Source organism: Dipodomys spectabilis, unplaced genomic scaffold, assembly GCF_019054845.1.
Source record: "Dipodomys spectabilis isolate Male_0828 unplaced genomic scaffold, ASM1905484v1 ptg000147l, whole genome shotgun sequence".
Lineage (NCBI taxonomy): Eukaryota > Metazoa > Chordata > Mammalia > Rodentia > Heteromyidae > Dipodomys > Dipodomys spectabilis.
The window spans coordinates 15,872,634-15,884,547 of record NW_024870824.1 but is presented as its reverse complement, the minus strand read 5'-3'; the positions used below and the strand labels follow the sequence as shown (position 1 = coordinate 15,884,547).

General features: G+C 40.8%; 1 long non-coding RNA gene across 1 annotated transcript; it reads left to right on the top strand.

Annotated features, from left to right (window-relative positions):
- Positions 1-280: 280 nt before the first annotated feature.
- Positions 281-10,397, top strand: LOC122118204. Its single transcript, XR_006149298.1, has 2 exons — positions 281-740; positions 8,287-10,397. It is a non-coding gene; the product is annotated as an uncharacterized LOC122118204 (long non-coding RNA).
- Positions 10,398-11,914: the final 1,517 nt, after the last annotated feature.

The following is an 11,914-nucleotide window of genomic DNA, read 5'->3' as shown; positions in this document are numbered from 1 at the left end:
AACCTTGAGTTCCATCCCCAGCAAGACACACATACTCCCCCATGCATGTACATGCACACACACACACATACACACACATACATACAATATAGGCTAACTTTTCCTTGGAACTGTGTTGATAGTTCATTTTTATTCATGATCACCAGAAAGTGAGTTATGTGGTGATTGGACTTGTCCTTTCTTGAAGTAGGTTTTAGTATACCTGTTTCATAGCTACCAATTGCCCTCTTCATGTTAATTCTCTTCCCTAAGCTTCTGTGGACTGGCGTGGGGAGCTAACCGGCTCTTTGCCTCTAATTTAAACATAAATCAAGTTCAGAATTGCAGCCTTGTGAAAACCTGGTAATGTGCTTTCTTACCTTTCAGATATTGGACTTTTCTACCCAATAGCATGTTCTTTTATCCTTTTTTTATTTGCTTTTCCACTAGTAACTTTATGTTATGTGTGTGCTTTGTAAATATAATGTAATTTATCTGACAGAAGTTTGGCAGGCAATGCACAGGGGTGATGGTGTCAGAATGATTGGGGAGCAGACTGCCTGGGGAAGGAAAATGTGGCTTTTGATGTTAAATTGTAGGGTGACTTTGTGCAGTTCATGTAACTTTTATGCACCCCCACATTCCTTTTCTGCAATGGCATTTCCATATGGCATGAGCAGGAGAAGAGTCGGTGTCTGCTATCTGGGAAATGGAAACATAACCTAACCAAACACTCCAATTTCATCCTTTTCTTCTTATAGGTGAGTGAACTGAGAAACATAAATGTAGCTTTTCTTCCAGTCACATTATTAGCTAATGCAGACACAGTGTGCTTTAGGTGTCCTAACTCAAGAAGAGAATGTGAATGACAGGATTTCTGCCATTCAGGACTCCCATCCCCATGTATGCAAACACACGCCCGTGCTTGTGTGTCTGCAGTTAGCTCCACAGACATGACTCAAACAACATTTGCCAAACTTAGAAACCAAGTGAGTTACTAAAGAAAGAAATGGTTTTACTGCTTTACTTATGTAAATTTATTTTAAAACGACGGATCCATAAATATGATAAAGTTGTGTTGCTTTCCATAAACAGAATTGCATCAATAATAGCACATACAATGGAGACCAAACAATGCCTCAAATTGAAGTTGGGTCCTGTTGTTTACCACACACACACCCAGCCTAGGCCTGATCTGGCAATGTTGAACAGAGATATTAGCAAGTATAAGGGAGGGCAGAAGATAGACTGGCACCAAGAATGTACTGTTTGAGCAATCAGAGAAATGGAGAAAGCAGTAAAGAGGAGAGATCTCCTCCAGTGAGAGTCAGTGAAGGTTAAAGCATATGTGGGCCTGGTTTCTCACTTCACTCAGTTGAGTGAAAAGAAAGCATGTCACTCAATAACATGCTGTGGTAGATGGATAGCAAACACAGCATTATGATAGGAGGCAGTACAAAGTATATGGGTCTTCAGGGGTGAGGACTTGACAGAGCATGTGAGTACGGGCATCAAGAGGGCTTCCTGGAGGAAGTGATGTCTAAGCTGAGCCTTTACTACAGACAGGGAATCTACCAAGCAAAGATCCAGGGAGGGGAATGGGTTCAGCAAGATGATCAGAATTAGAAAAGTAGAGAGGAAAGGGGAGAGAAGGGAGGGAGACAGACCGCAGAGACTCTGGGCTTCTCCTTGGGGTAAGACTGAGCCATAGAAGGGTTCTAAGCAAATGAGAGAGAAATGGAGGGATACGTGTTTTAGAAAGAAGCAGCGTGAGAATAGAAAGGATGATGGGAGATGTGTGAAAGCCTGGGTTTTTTATTTAAAAATAAAGGAAGTTAACTCAGTGTTTTTAATTTTAATTTTTTTTCTATTTGCTGGTCTTGGGGCTTGAACTCAGGGCCTGGGTTCTGTCCCTGAGTCTCTTTGTGCTCAAGGCTAGTGCTCTACCACTTGAACCACAGTGCCACTTCCAGCTTTTTCTGAGTAGTTTAATGGAGATAAGAGTCTGACTGACTTTTCTGCTCAGGTTAGCTTTGAATCTTGGTCCTCAGATCTCAGCTTCCTGAGTAGGATTATAGGTATGAGCCACTGGTACCTAGCTTATTGCATTATATTCTTTTTTTTTTCTTTTTGTCAGTCGTGAGGCTTGAACTCTGCCTGGGTATTGTTCCTGAGCAATTCAGCTCTAGGTGAGCACTCTACCAGTTGAGTCACAGCACCACTTGCAGTTTTCTGGTGGTTAACTGGAGATAAGAGTCTCACAGGCTTTCCTGCCTGGACTGGCTTTGAACCTCCATCCTCAGATCTCAGCCTCCTGAGTAGCTAGGATTACCAACATGAGCCACCAGTGCCTGGCTGATGACTTCTCCCATCAGTGTATTTTGAAGTGAAATGGTGAACTTTTTCTCATATTACGTTTGATCAGTCACAATGCAGCTCATTTTTCTTTCCTGCAAGTAAGCATTAGGTTAAGAAGTGCAGCCCTCCTCCCAATTGTGGGCTGGAGACTGGTTCAGACCCTTGGGTCTGAAGTTATCCCTGCAGAGGACACACCATGCAGAGTTCTTTACATCTTAAACCCTAGTCATTCCTCTGCTTGGGATTTTCATGGACAAGTGTGGTTGGATGATTGAGAAACATCTAACCAAAGTTTGGGTCATAGTGAAGTAAAAGTGAGTAGGTTCCAACAGCTTTCCCTGGGTTACCTTGTGTTGACTTCACATATAGACACAATGTATTTCAGTATACTACTATCTGTCATTCTTTTCCCCTCTCCCCAAGCCACCTTGTTCTCCCAATGACTATAAAGCATATTTTTATTATCTGTCTATCTATCTATCTATCTATCTATCTATCTATCTATCTATCTGGATCTATCTATCTATCTATCTATCTATCTATCTATCTATCTATCTATCTATCTATCTATCTATCTATCTAGTCTAGTCTAGTTTCCATCTATGAGAGAGGATATGGCTTGCTTCCTGGAGGAGCAGACAGGTAGGCAGGTGGATATTTAGTCAGGCTGTAATGGGTTAGAGGCAGAATCAGGAATGAGATGTGGCTGAGTCTGATGGAAGGCTGGCTTAGTTTCTTAGGTGACCCTGGGAAGCAGGTATAAGGAGAAGTCACTCACTGGGCTTTCAAAACTAATTTGAAAGTAAGAACTCCACCTCTCATTTCTCAGGCTGCCCCTGACTCAGTGTCCAGGCCATTAGTGTAGACTAATGGATAGGTCTCTTCAAAATGAGCTTCCTGAAGGTAGAGAATGCAGGAGAGCAGGCAGAGAATGGATGCTGGCCCTTTAGTAATGAGAAAATAAACTAATATACCACTTGATCTAGTGAGAAATCAAGAGGTCCAGCAGGGGGCAGTAACATCTTTTATAAATCGCATGTGTGCACGTATATGAAAGTGTGTTTGAAAGCTTTGGATCCGGCTAGAGAAGCAGATTTCAAACCTTTTATTTGTCTTTTTCCACTGTGATTCTCAGTATGAAAGGCATTTTAAATTTCATTCGAACACACCTATGCATAAACATGCCATTTATTGCTTACAACTTGAAATGCATTCTATTCATTTTCAAACCTTTTATCCTAATAAAAAAGCATGAGAACACACACACACACACACACACACACACACACACACACACACACACACACAGAGCTCTCTAAATGGATTTCCTTATTCTCCAACAGGCAGTTTGAAAGAAAGATGCTGACCTCAAGAGAGCGTTCTAAAAAACCACACCCACAACAGGAGGCTCTGGCATTTGTTCTGTCTTATGCATCATTCACCAGATGACTTTTTGACCAGAGAATCTTAAAAACAGCAGTTGACATCGAATTTGTGTTATATATTAGATCTTATGCCAATCCCTCATGGCGATTGTCTTGTGTAATTAAACAACATTTTGAGGAAGATACTATTATTTTGAGTTCTGTTGAGATTTAAATAATGGAAGTGGATTGTCTACCTTAGTTAAATAGTTAAGAAGAGATTGAAGCCGGGTGCCTGTGGCTCACACCTGTAATCCTAGCTACTCAGGAGGCTGAGATCTGAGAATTTCGGTTCAGAGCCAGCCCAGGCAGGAAAGTCAGTGGGACTCTTATCACCAATAAACCACTACAAAACCAGAAGTGGCACTGTGGGTCAAGCGGTAGAGCGCTCACCTTGAGCTGAAGAGTTGAGGGACAGCGCCCAAGCCCAGAGTTCAAGCCCCACAACCTACCAAAAAAAAAAAAAAGGAGAGATTGGGGTTCATGACTCTCAGATGTGTGCATCAAACAATTCTATTATATTGACAAGGACAGGGCTCATCTCTGGGAGAGAGGCTTCCACTAAAATGGTCATAAATAGATGCTACAAATCTGTTTCAGCAACTTGTGTAATGGGTTGACAGTAACATACTGATTCTGAAGGATCAAAAGTGATGAATTCAGAACATGATTGTGGAGCTCTAATTATTTTCAGTATCTTAGTATTCATTTTGTTCAACTTTGTTAGTGTTCAAAGGAGTTGCACCATGGGAGAGGAGAACTAATTTTGTAGGATATCTTACAAGAAAAATGGAGGCATAGTATACCACAGGAGGGGTAGCTTAACCTAGGGGGGAAAAAAAGATGAACCATCTTTCCTGAAAGGAAATGGAAGAATGCTGTGATGGCATAGAGAACATCAGTTAAAATTAATTTTAAATGACTCCTGGACCTTGGAGCTTACGGTAGACACCAGGGCAGGGAATTGACCAGCCACAGCCTTGTGGCTTTCATCTGTCATGGTACCCAGAGTTGAATGGTGGCAGCAGAAAGATCACAGACATGCGAGGAACTGTGTTCTTTGTGTGTGTTTGTGTCAGCACTAGGGTTTGAACCCAAGGCCTAGCTCTTGTTTTTATGCTCTTGCTGGGTACTCACAACTAATGCACTACTATCTGAGACATGCCTCTACGTCTGGCTTTTTGCTAGCTAATAGGAGATAAGAGTCTCTTGGATTTGTCTACTTGGGCTGGTTTCCAACATTATCCTCAGATTTCAGCCTCCCATGTAGCTGGGATTATATACGTATGAGCAGCTAGTACCTGACAAATAGCTTGATTTTGGTGTCATGGAAAAGCTTTCAAGAACATCATACTCTTGCAAGTATGCTTTTCTTTCTTTCTTTCTTTCTTTAAATATCTTTTTCTTATATTGTACCACTCTGGGGCCTAAACTCAGGGCTGAGCTCTGTCCCTTAGCTCTTGCACTCAGGCTACTACTTGGGTCACAGCTCCCCTTCCAGCACCTTTTAGAGGAAAGAGTCTAATGGACTTTCCTGCCCAGGATGGCTACAAACCAGGACACTCAGAGTTAAGCCTTCTGAGTAGCTAGGATTATAGGTGTGAGCCACTGGCGCCTGGCTTTCCAAGGACATCTTTTGAAACAAATAGCTTGAGAGAAGTTCGAATTTGCACATCAAGCTGTTTTAGTTCCTATGCATCAGTAATGATAGGAGCTGCTTTCCATTCATGTATTTAGAATACTTATTTGATTCACTTCACCTCCAATTTTATTTTCATTCGAAATTTCAAATATTTACCATAATCAGTGAAAAGGAGTTTTCAAATAAGCATTCTCTTCTGCCTGTTCTTGTAACCTTTCATGTTTAGAGTACCACGTGATGAATATAACCCTTAACTTCTTTGCCTGTTTTTGTTTTCATGTCCCCAATCTTATATATGATGGTGCGTTTTTTTTCTGCTTTGTTTTGTTCTGTTCTCGAACTTTTTTGGATATTGAGAACTTTTGATATTGGCTCATCTGGGAATTCACTGAGCATCTGCTACATAGAGATCCCTGTAGGAATGCCCCTGCATTTTCTGAACATGGTCTCAGGCAGCACTAGAGCTAGCTACACCTGCTTTTTTCTCCAGGCTGCAATGGCAGCTGCACTGTAATCCTGGTGACCAAACAGATAGTTATTCATAAGGCAGAACAAAACTGACTTGTCTGTCCTAGGACATTAAGCTTGGGATGCCAGTGGGTGGAGGGAAGAATAACCAAACCAAGCCAGGCTTGGAGGATTTGCATTTTATGTTGTTTTAAAGTCCTAAGGGATTATGCAGCCTGATATTCTGACCCTCTTCCAAGTCCTGTGGCATGCCTTTCTCTCTTTCCAGTTAGAGAAAATCATTCTCTTCTCATTTCCTTAGGTTAGGTTTTCCCTTTTGTGTGTGCTTGTAGATTCTTATAGTTCTTCCTCAAAGTACTTAACATAGTTACATCATTCTGTGATTTAATTTTGCTTTTTTTTTTGGTTATCTGAAATGACCCCGAGAACCACCTATAGTAGAAGCAGAGTGAGTCAGGCCTTGCTGGAGTCATTCACTTCTGGCTTCCCAGAGCCTGGCACATGGCAGGTGTCCAGTGAAGATCGGTTCGAGTGAGAGAATTTTTTAAATGAATGAAACTTTGGATGTAGATCTTGACCCTTTCTCAATTAAGAGGGGGAGAATTGATTACAACCAGAGTCTACCTGTGTTTAGCTCATAAGTGGTTGGGCTGTCAGGTGACAGAGCTGCTCACAAATGTGGAAAGTGCTTTACAGATATTAATTGAGAATGAACATCATATTTATTTGTTAAAATAAGTTGTTGTAGGTAAAGTTAGTCTCTGTTTAATCTCAAATAGGTAGTAGATATGACTTGGAATAGTCATGTTTATTAATTTTTTTGAGTCAGAACTAAGCATTGTACCAAATATTTCACCTGTGGTATAGGGTGTGTGATATCCAAATTACCATACAAACAAGGAACCATTGCTTACCCTTCCAGATGAAGTAATCAAGGGTCAAATTAGATTTGACATAGGCAGGGATCCAGGCTGATCTGAAAATCAGTGCTTTTGGCAATGACATATTTTGGCTACATATTTTTCTTTTAGAACTTAGTATTTTGAAGAGAAACATTTCCTTATGATGGTCTTCCTTTTTTCCTAAGGAGGAGAAAAGGTCAGAAACTCCAGGTATAGGAAATTTGGTTTATACAAGTATTACTCTCCCACCATGCCTCTGAAATATGTTCAGTGATGTTTGGTCTATGGACAAAGGGGATCAGGAAACAGGTGAAACCTTTCGAATATTTTGGAGCCTAGATATTCAGAGTAATATTTAAGTATCTCAATTCCCCAGATGATAGAATCATGAGGATGTGGTAAAATAAGTGCCCCCCCCCCGGCCACCATATCTTTGTGCTTTAACTTCTGCCAGTCTTCTCAGGGGGAAATGGATACATATGTGGTATGAGAAGCTCTAGGAGAAAAAGTCTGAGTTGAGCTCCTTGGGACAGAGAAGGCATAGCCATTCATATGTCCATCTGTTCTTCCATTGATCTGTCATTGTCTATCCATTCATTCATCTGCGAATCTAGCCAACCAACCAACCAACTGAACAACTAGCCAACCAAGTAACCATCTAATCAACTAAGCAATTATCAAATACTTAACACATCTATGTTCTAAGTCCAAATACCAGTGAGCAAGGTAATGATGGAGACCACGGGCTTCTGGGTAGACTGGGGTCTTCGTCATCCTCAGTAGAATGGCTTAGATTTGAGCCTGTATACCCAAATACTGTGCTACACTTGTTATGTTTCTGACTCTTCTTTTTTTTTAATTTAATTTTATTTTATTTGAGAACATACTGTACAGAGGGGTTACAATTACATGGGCAGGATAATGCATACATTTCTTACCAAGCTCTGACTCTTCTTAATATCCTCCCAAGAATAATTGAATAGTATAACCATTCATAAAACACATATGAAGCAAAAAGTTCAGAGATATTAAATAAGCAATGAACTCTTATCCCAAGCCCCATAGGTAGAAAATGATAGAGATAGTATACTAGTTCAAGATTGGTTCATTTTACAAATAGTGTATAAAACTTACTGGACTTTTGCTAAATTGGAAAAACTTTAGCTCCATAGTTCTTATTCACCTGAATATGCTGTTGCCATGTGTGTTGATAGCACCGAAAAACTCTACTCCTGGTTAAATGTATGACCTCACAGACATCACTGGCAAATGGGTATGGTTAGAGAGTTTGGGGGGATGTTGGGAGGATCAACTGAGTTAATCTATATAAATAACATGGCAATTGTTACAGAAGGGCTGAGTATCATTATTGTTGGATTATAGACATTTCCAAAGAATCATGTTTTGGGGAAGAGAAACGTGGATTCAGCTTGCATGAGGTAGAGGAAGCATTTACAGTTTGCATCCAACTGAATGCGAAGCCAATATCATGTTCACATCTTCTACTTGACAGTGAGCCATGAAGTCAGCAATGGTGTGTCTGGGTAACCACTGTACCCACAGCTCTAGAATGATGCCTGACCCATGGAAGAGGCTGCTCATTATTTATTTCCTGGATTCACTATGAATGGATCAATCAACAAATGGATTATGGGCATTATTTGTGATGTCATGTATGCATGGATAAAAATACTGAAATACATATGCCCCACATAGAACACCAGCATGACCTCATCTAGGCAGGTATGTTTGTGAGTGTGGGCTTCCTGAAGACTGGAAGACTAGGCAGCCTCCAGGAAGAAGCTGTGGGGGAGGGTGGTGGTGTGGTTCTCTTCTCAGTTTTGACAGGAACCGTCATTCCAGGGTTCTGGGATGTCCTGGGCTAGGCCTTCACAGCATCCTGAATTTCTCCCCTAGCCAACTATGTGGCCAATCTCCATGAAAGAAAAGGACCTTTCTTCCTGTGCTTTAACTTCAAACTGGGGTCAAAGGCCTTAGGCTGGTTTGAAAATAAATAAAGGCCCTGCGTAGACAAAAGCCATTCTGGAGCCAGCCCTTGCTGTAAACACCAGCCTTCCTCTCCTTGGACCAGAAGTTTCCAGGCGCTTCCCTGGACTCACCATGACCTCACTTAGCCCAAAGACCTGGTGGTGGTGACGGCGCTGGTGGTCTTCTGGAAAGAGCCAGAGAGGCTTCTAAAGGAAGTCGGAAGTGGATCTCTGAAAAACAAAACATGTCTATGCATTCTCAAGTTTAGTATGAATTTTACTTTTATAAAGTGTATGTAGAAAGGGAGTGGAGGATGCAGCCATGATATTCAATGCATATACTATGAAACTAGGAGCATTGAAGGGAAAGGGAGGGTTTGAAAAGATGGAGGAGAATAACGAAAAGGGTGATATTGCTCAAGATGCATTGTACTCACAAAGACATGTTGAATGGTAACCCTGGCGTACAACTACTTAAAGGTGAAAAAGAATATATAGTATACTAGTCATAAAGGATAACATAGCATCAATACACTTTAGTGTAAATTCCAGACGGTGCATTGTATCTAGAGTTCCTACGGTTGCAATCAGATAACAAGTATGCTATTGACATGAATGCTGGCTGAGTTTTGTGAACAAGTAACATGAAAATGGAATAACAAAGATGTGGGAAAACTGCTCATGTGTCAATGATGTGACTCTTTGCTTAATCAGAAAGACAACTGTCTCCACCTTCTATGCCCATTTCAATATAACTGCTAGAATTGTTACAGTTTTAAGTATAATCTTCACGATTAGCATCACATTGTTAAGTCTAGACCATCGACCAAAGTAAAAGTGAAGCTTGATTTGTAGCACTTGCACATTTCTGTGATATAAACCATCCCACATTGGCCAATTTCAATCTGTGAAAGATGCTGTGGGACTCAGCCTATCTGTTCCTACTTGAAATGCCAGAGGAAGCACAGAACCTAGTAAACTCAACTAGTTAGGAGTAATGAGTTCCACCCTATTATCTCTTATTAACGTCATATATTTAAACACAGGTTTATAATTTTTATATAACTTAACTTTCAATAATGGCTGTATGATCTCTAAAAATTCTACCCAACTTAACAGTTGTCTTTCAGGACTATGTAATCAGGGGCAATCCCAGGAGCCCCAGAACAGAGAAGGAAGATGAGACTTATCAGTGAGTGGGCTCCATGCTGGGTGGACAAGTGGGTACCTAGCCCTGAAACTGACATGGGAAAGTAATTCCTGGGACCCACTGGAGAGGCAAAAGAAATCGAAAAGGGACTTTTTTTTTTTTTTGCCAGAGTACAGATGAGATTCTCCCATAACCGTCGGGTAGCGCTGGGAAATTCTTGACACCCATGACTTTTACTGCTCGGTATTTTGCTTTGTTGTTGAACTTACTGTGTTAAAACATGCAGTTGCTTGGCCATTTGAGTCTATATGGAAGCTGTTGTCTGATTGCTTCCCTTGTCAGGGCATTGTTTACCAAGCACAGGTGTGAGAAGTTTGACCTCCAAATTGGAGATACAGTTTGGAAGCTAATGACAGATATTTTGATGTCTGTTATTTGATGCTTTGGCCCATATGTATAACTGCAGTATTAAAAGCATGGACAATAGTTGCCTTTTTGTGAAAAAAGTTTTTTCCTTAATTCTTCTTTTTTTTTTTTGTCAGTTGTGGGGCTTGAACTCTAGATCTGTAGACCTGGGCACTGTCCTGAGCTCTTCAGCTCAAGGCTAGCACTCTACCACTTGAGCCAGAGCACCACTTCCAGTTTTCTGGTGGTTAATTAGAGATAAGAATGTCATGGACTGGGGCTGGGAAGGTGGCTCAGTGGTAGAGCACTTGCCTTGCATGCATGAGGCCCTGGGTTTGATTCCTCAGCACCATATAAGTAAAAAGAAAAAAGCTGGAAGTGGTGCTGTGGCTCAAGTGGTAGAGTGCTAGCCTTGAGCTGAAGAGCTGAGGGACAGCGCCCAGGCCCAGAGTTCAGGCCCCATGACCTGGACTCCTCCCCCCAAAAAAAAGAAGGTCATGGACTTTCCTCCCTGGGCTGGCTTTGAACTGCAATCCTCAGATTTCAGCCTCTGCGTAGCTAGGATTACAGGCGTGAGCCACCAGTGCCTGGACTCCTTAATTCTTCTTAAACCATTTTTTAAATCTAAGATCAAATTTCAATATAGGACAATTAAACCATTTCTACTTTTTTCATCTTAAGAGTTTTAAAATAAAAATCATTTAATAGAAATAGACATTTAAAAGAGTGGATTGTTAGTTTGTTTATTTATGGTACTGAGGTTTGAACTCTGGGCCTCATGCTCTAGCTTGGTTTGCTTGCTAGGCTGGTGTTCTACCACTTAAGCCAACTTTAGTCTGGATATTTTGCTAGTCATTTGGAAATGGAGTCTCTCAGACTTTTCTGTTCAAACTGGCTGTGAATTAATGCCCTTTGAATCTCACCTTCCTGAAGAGGAATGGATGAATTAGTTGTGATGCATCTATTTAAAATTTTATCTCTTGCAATCATGAATTTTCTATTGAGGATGTATTTCTACTAATTGGAGTTCTTTTGGTTTGAGTTTGGTTGATCTACTTTTTCTCAGATAGTTTAGTTACAGTTGGTTTTATTTGGTGTTTATTTCAAGCAAATAGTGAGAGACAAATGCTTAAGTGTCTCAACATCTATGGAGACAAGGAATGAAGGCAGATAGAAGCAGATTGGACAATATCTGAATGAAATATCTTGGGCTGTTTTCATTCACAGCAGATAAACAGACAGGCAGAGCAGAGGTGATTATCAATGAGGAAAACTTCAAAGAAATGATGAGATTCCATGTCCAAAGTCTCAGGCTTACCAACTAAAAAGAAGCATTGGTCTCTAAAAGTTCGTAGACCTCTCTGAAAATCTGGGAAAAAAAACTATGAACTCTTCCCTTGAAATTATATCTACATCTACATTTCCCACCGAATTGGACCCTTTAATACATGCACAAAGATGATGAGTTAAGAATCCTCAGCCTAGGTGATGTGTTAGGGCCTGTCCAGAGTTGACATGTTGGGACTTAGGTAGGTGATAGATGAGTCTTTGCCATGGGATGCCTGAGTGCTGACACACATACTTTTTATGGACAAAAA